We start from the raw sequence: 6,482 nt of genomic DNA, 5'->3' as shown, positions 1-6,482 counted from the left end.
GGCTCGCCGAAATAATACTCTCTCAGAATAACTGAGACATTTCTGTACAGAAAAAGCCGAAAAACAACAGAAAAGGCAAAAATACAGAAAAAGCCAAAAAATGACAAAAAAGGCAGAAATACAGAAAAAGCCAAAAAATGACAAAAAAGGCAAACATACAGAAAAAGCCAAAAGTCGACAAAAAAGACAAAGATTTCACATCTTTCAGAATAACTGAGCCTGGAGAGGCTCGCCGAAATAATACTCTCAGAATAATTGAGCCTGGAGAGGCTTGCTGAAATAATACTCTTTCAGAATAATTGAGCCTGGAGAGGCTTGCAGAAATAATACTTCCTCAGAATAACTAAAGCCTGGAGAGGCTTGCAGAAATAATACTCCCCCAACTGTACAGAATAATTGAGCCTGGAGAGGCTTGCTGAAATAATACTCTCATCAGAATAACTGAGCCTGGAGAGGCTTACTGAAATAATACTCTCTCAGAAATAACTGAGCCTGGAGAGGCTTGCCGAAACAATACTCATTCAGAATAATTGAGCCTGGAGAGGCTCGCCAAAATAATACTCCACATCAAAGAATAAATGAGCCTGGAGAGGCTCGCAGAAATAATACTCCCCAGAGAAAACCTCAACTCAAGCTCATGGAACGAATCCCCAGCGAGAGCTATCAAAGCAAAATCGACGCAATCCCCAATGGAAGTGCGATCACCCAAGCAGAATATCCAAGTCAAAGGACTTAAACTTCCTCAGTGAAGATAGCTCTCCAACTCAAGTGTCGAGTGAGGCTAAGCTTGTAGAGGCTTCCTAAATAATACTCTGGGATACATAAGATCCCCAAATCCCCAGTCGCCTACTCAAGAGGCATCCCTGCAGAAGGAGAAAAAATAAAAAAAGATCAATAATCATTCCCCAAGTGGAATCCGGCTCTCAGCCTATCATTGAACATCAAGATGATCTGCCTAACAGAAGAGGCCAATCACAAACCAATGACAAAATCCCCCGGCGGATAACAGCCTACACAGAGGCAGCAAAAAATCAGAAAATCAAAAAGAGTTACCCGAATAAGGATAAACCGGGATACTCTACCAACGTCAAAGGACGTCAGCCAAACATAAGGCATCGCTCAACTCAGAGAGAAAGAGCATCTGTGTCTATACCCCAAGGAGTCAGAAATTCCCCAAGGGTACCAACAATGCAATGCAAGTTGGGGCACAGCAACCTGTGAATGACTGCACATCCCCTAGACGGATCCCTGCGTTATCCAGCCCTCAGTGGCACAAAAATCAAAATAATCGTCGAAGCAGCATCGTGGACTGTGGAGACAAAATCAACATCCAGAATCCCCAGCGGATAACAGCCTACACAGAGGCAGCAAAAAATCAGAAAATCAAAAAGAGTTACCCGAACAAGGATAACCGGGATACTCCACCAACGTCGAAAGGACGTCAGCCAATCATAAGGCACCGCTCACATCAGAAAGAGCATTTTTGTGTCTGCATCCCTAAGGAATCAGAAATTCCCCAGTGGGAACCAACTACGCAATGGAAAGTTGGGACACAAGAACCTATGAGTAACTGCACATCCCCTAGACGGATCCCTGCGTTATCCAGCCCTTAGTGGCACAAAATCAAAAAACAACCGTCGAAGCAGCATCGTGGACTGTGGAGACAAAATCATCACGAATCCCTGGAAAGGAGATATTCACGCTACCCCGTCGTCACAAACACGGAGGTATGCAGCTTCCGGCTCGAGCAATGAGCGAAGCTATCTCTGGAAAAGGGATACTCACCGCTTACCGTTGTCACAAAGGTACTTAGCTTCCGGCTCGAACAAAGAGTGAAGCTAAGCCTGGAGAGACGGTACTTACAGCTTCCAGCTTGGGCAACAAGCAAAGCAAGGCCTGGAGAGGCAAAACTCACACCGCTCACCGTCGTCACAAAGGTGCTTGGTTTCCGGCTCGAACAAAGAGCGAGACTAGGCCTGGAGAGGCAAAACTCACACTGCTCACCATCGTCACAAAGGTACTTAGCTTCCGGCTCAAACAAAGAGTGAAGCTAAGCCTGGAAAGGCGGTACTCAACCATCAGCGTCATCAGAGGCGCATTGATGTCCAACTTCCGGCTCGAGCGTCGAGTGAAGTTGACCTTGGAGAAGGTAAACTCAGCTACCGAGGATGTCAGAAGCGCCAAGGTATGCACCCACCTGGAGAGGCTACTCAACAATTTTCCGCCGGAAGACGCTACAAGTCAGAAGGTCGGCACAACACCCGGACAATTGGGTCAACTCCTTTACTTGTCAGCCGACCAAAAGGCCGTCCGACTAAGTAAAGGGGGGCAGCTGTAGACCCCTAAAATTGTCCGGGTCGGAAATAAAGCTTAAAGACTCTCGAAGACTGAAGGATAATCAGCCAGAAGGACTCCGCGAAGGCCCTAGGAGGGTTCTCTGTAGGTCTAGAGGTCTTAGAATAGCTCAAAATAAAGAAGTGGAGGGAAAAAGCCCAATACGGCCGTACTGAACTTAATACGGCCGTATTGAAGCTTCAATACGGCCATACTGAAGTCAGTACGACCGTATTGACACTTCAATACAACCGCAGCGAACTCAATACGGGCGTATTGAAATTTCTGAACTTCAATACGACCGTACTGAACTTCAATACGACCGTATTGAAGTTCAAAAATTTCAATACGGCCGTATTGCCCCTGTAGGCCGTATTGCGCCTATTCCCTATAAATATGACGTCAATTGGACGTCATTCCACACTTTTTCACTGAGTTTTGACTCCCTCCTTGAGTATTCTGGGGTTTTTGAGCAGTGTTCTGCCCTAGAAATCTCTCTGGGAGTCGATCCGACGAAGTTCTTGAGCCCCGAGCCATTTTGCTTGAGGATCGAACCTAGTCGAGGGGAAATCTTTTGATTCCCTTAGTTAAAATTTTGTTCTAGGAGAGCGAGGAGTGGGCTTGTAGAGCGAGGGAACGCCAAAACGCTTCCCAGTTCTTTGCAATATATAAAAGCACGCTTCAAGAGGTTTCCTTTCAATCCTTCCTTTTACTGCTTTCTGTGTGCATATTTAAACTGTCATCATGTAGATAGTCAATTTATAATTGTTTAGAATAAATAGGGGTAATTTAGTAATTTTATACTGTTCTTTTAAAAATAATCTGTCATAGGGAACCCGAAAGGGGCGCCGTGGGGTGCTAACACCTTCCCCACGCGTAACCGACTCCCTTACCCAACTCTGGTTGTAATGGCCAAAGTTGATTTTTAAATCAATTGCCTTATCCCTTTTTCCAATGTTTTGAGTAAAACATTGGTGGCGACTCCACGAACCCTCCTTTTACGAAAACCACTAATCCATGGAGGGTCCCGCTTGGGATTAATATGGATTGGTGAGCCTTTTAATAAAATTGCTCGTTTGACGAGGTCTCAGTTTGAGAATAAGTCATTCTAGCAATCCACATTTTCAAACAAATAAAACGAGTCCAACCATCCTTCGCGAATGCCGAAAGCCCGTTTCAGGCCGGTGGCGACACATATAAGAATAACTCTTAAAAAAAATATCCTTAATGCAAGATAAGAATTCACATAATATACAAGAGTCGATTAAAGATTTTTTATAACTGTATTGAATTTAATTTAATGATAAAAATGATTTTTTTTGACAAGTGTTCTTCTATAATAATAAGAATATAGTATAAATAAATATTAAATTTATATTTGATTAATATTTTAACTTATACAATATAAAGAATAAATTTTTATTAAGTTTATAATAAATATACATTTTAAATATACAAATTATATTATAATTAAAATTTATAATAAATAAAATTTTAACATATAAATTATATTTTAGATTTGTAATTAATAAATTATTATTTTTATAATAATACAATGTTGGTTTTAAGTATTGATATTTTCAAACAAAAAAGAAGAATTGAAATTAACTTAAAGCTAAAAAAAATAAAATTGAAAGATGTAACACAATGTTTTAAGAGAAGTAGTGTTCTTTTGTGAAAATTGAAAGTGTGTGTGGCTCTTGAAACACATTCATCTTCTTTTCCTTTTCTTCTATTAGTTCCCTGAGAATCCTAAAGTGGTAATGACAGTGTTTAGTTGTTGTTGTAGACCTTTGGAGTTGAGGATTAATAGTATGAGTGCAGAACTTGGAAACTCATAATCACTATCTTCTTCCTTCTTCCTCTTCTTCGTTCTTGGTGGGCTCATAATCAAGGTAAGAGAAGTTAGGATTGATTGTGAATGAGATGATTGAATTGCATGTTGTTGGTTCTGATTATGTATGAGTTAATGGTTGGTAATTTTTGCAATTGCATGATGGAGGGATGGGTTTTGGTTGTTCTTAGGGGTGGTTGAAATGGTTTTGATGATTTGGATTGAATCTATTGTTACATGTTATGTTAGGATTATGGTGCATAATGAATTGTTGAGAATGTATATGTATGAATTGTGGAGTTGCATGCATGTATTGTGGTATGAGTTGATCAAATTTGAAATGGTTAAGATGGTTGTTGGATTTTTGTTCTTGAACTTTGAATATGCAGGTTTTTGGGCTTGCTTACTCATTACGTCCATGGGATTTGCTCAAAGCAAACAAGTGCGACCATTTTGGGGGGAAGTTTCTAACTTGACCCACTTTGAACGAATTATGATTGCTCATAGTGAATTCTTGAGGCTTAAAGCGAGGACTTACTCGTTCAAAGTGAGGAGGTATGGAGAATCAAGGGTGATCCCCGACTTTGCTTGCTTATAGTGAATTACAAAGCACTTTGAGCGAATTCGATCACTCTGAGTGAATTCGATCACTCTAAGTGAGGACAAATTGAGGCTCTAGGGGTGCTCTTTGCTTGAGCACACTCCAAGTGAGTTTTTTGGTGCTTAGAGTGAAATTGTGTCGCTTAGAGCGACTTCTTAGATGCTCGAAGCATCAAGTTCGTTCTTTGTTGTATAAGTTGGATGTTGAATGAAGTAAGAATGAAGCTTTAATTTAGTACCTCATATGTTGATGATACATTGATCTAGGATAATGTATGATGATGAATTACTTGTTGATGATTAAATGTTGGATGGTGAACATTAATAGCAATGCTTGAGCCTATTGCATGTGTATGATGTAGGATGAATTTTTAAGCATTGATATGTTATGTATGACTAATATGTTATGAATTGCATGATTAAAGTGTTGAATAGGCAATGATATTCTATTTTTGAAAAAGTTGTTGAGCATTGATATCTACTTTGAAAGAGTTGATTAGCATTGGTATGCTATGTATATGGTGTGACTTGATCTCTATATGTGTTGACTTGGGGTAATGTATATTAAGGTGTTGATGTTGAGAATGTTGCTAACATTAAAACATGTTAATTGGCTTAGGATTAAAGAAGATATTGTTTAGAAAGTAGATCTCATATAGGAAATCTTATTATGGGGCTTTAGGAGGATAGTTATTGAAAACCCTCCTTGAGTAGGTGTAAAACTCTTGGAGTGAATTTTGTTGAGTCCTCTAGGTCCTTAGTCAATGTAGAGTAAAGTATGAAGTCAAGGACTATCGCCCTTAACTAATTACTAGAAATGTTGCATGATTGTAGATAGTTAGTGGATTAATTCCATATGTGACTTGATAATGCATGTTAAGGTTGTGGTATGCTTATACCCAACTATATTAGTCTTGATGGTAGAATCAGACTTTCTTAGTGTAAGTGGCGACACTCAAGAAATTGGAGATAAGGATTGGTATCTCATTTTAGTTGTCAATCTAGCGGTCACATTGGACGTGAAAGTGATTGGATTGGTTTGGTAAAGTCAAGTCACTTAGACTATTTAGGTGTATTAGGAGATATCCGTAGATGAATTCGTGACGACGCATTGTTGTCGATTGGTGTGTTCATATGTGTGACACCCTTACTACCCCAACACATACATCATAATAATGTAATTAAATTAAGAAAAATAAACTTTAAAATTTGGTAAAAGGGTTCACATAAACTTCAAAAATCGTTCTTTAATAACCTTGAATATTAAAGATATAGAAAATGAAACACAAAAGTTTACAAATTATTTTCAAAATGATATTTACAATTCCAAATCCATATAAAAATTCTTTCCTAAAAGTCCTCTGCCCCGATGTCACAATATCAGAGCATAACCCTTTCCCTTTAGAACTCAACACTATGAGTGTCTTCATCTTCACCTAAAAGAAAACCACATAAAAACAGGACGGTGAGAGATAGATAACATCATATATGAACATAAAGCTACCCAATTCCCACCCCACACCGTGCACCAAAATATCATCATTAAATATAAACAACAAATACATCTCATATAATTACCAAACATCATTTTTTTTTCAATCATACAAGCTTTCATACACATGCTCACTATATGCTCACACACATCTCCTCTCCTAAGAGTCTCAACTTGGCACTCCGCACAATGGGCGTACCTCGTCAATTCCCTTAGTTGTTG

The sequence above is a fragment of the Cajanus cajan genome, chromosome 2, assembly GCF_000230855.2.
Source record: "Cajanus cajan strain Asha chromosome 2, NIPB_CcT2T_4, whole genome shotgun sequence".
Classification (NCBI taxonomy): domain Eukaryota; kingdom Viridiplantae; phylum Streptophyta; class Magnoliopsida; order Fabales; family Fabaceae; genus Cajanus; species Cajanus cajan.
This window is presented reverse-complemented; position numbering follows the sequence as displayed.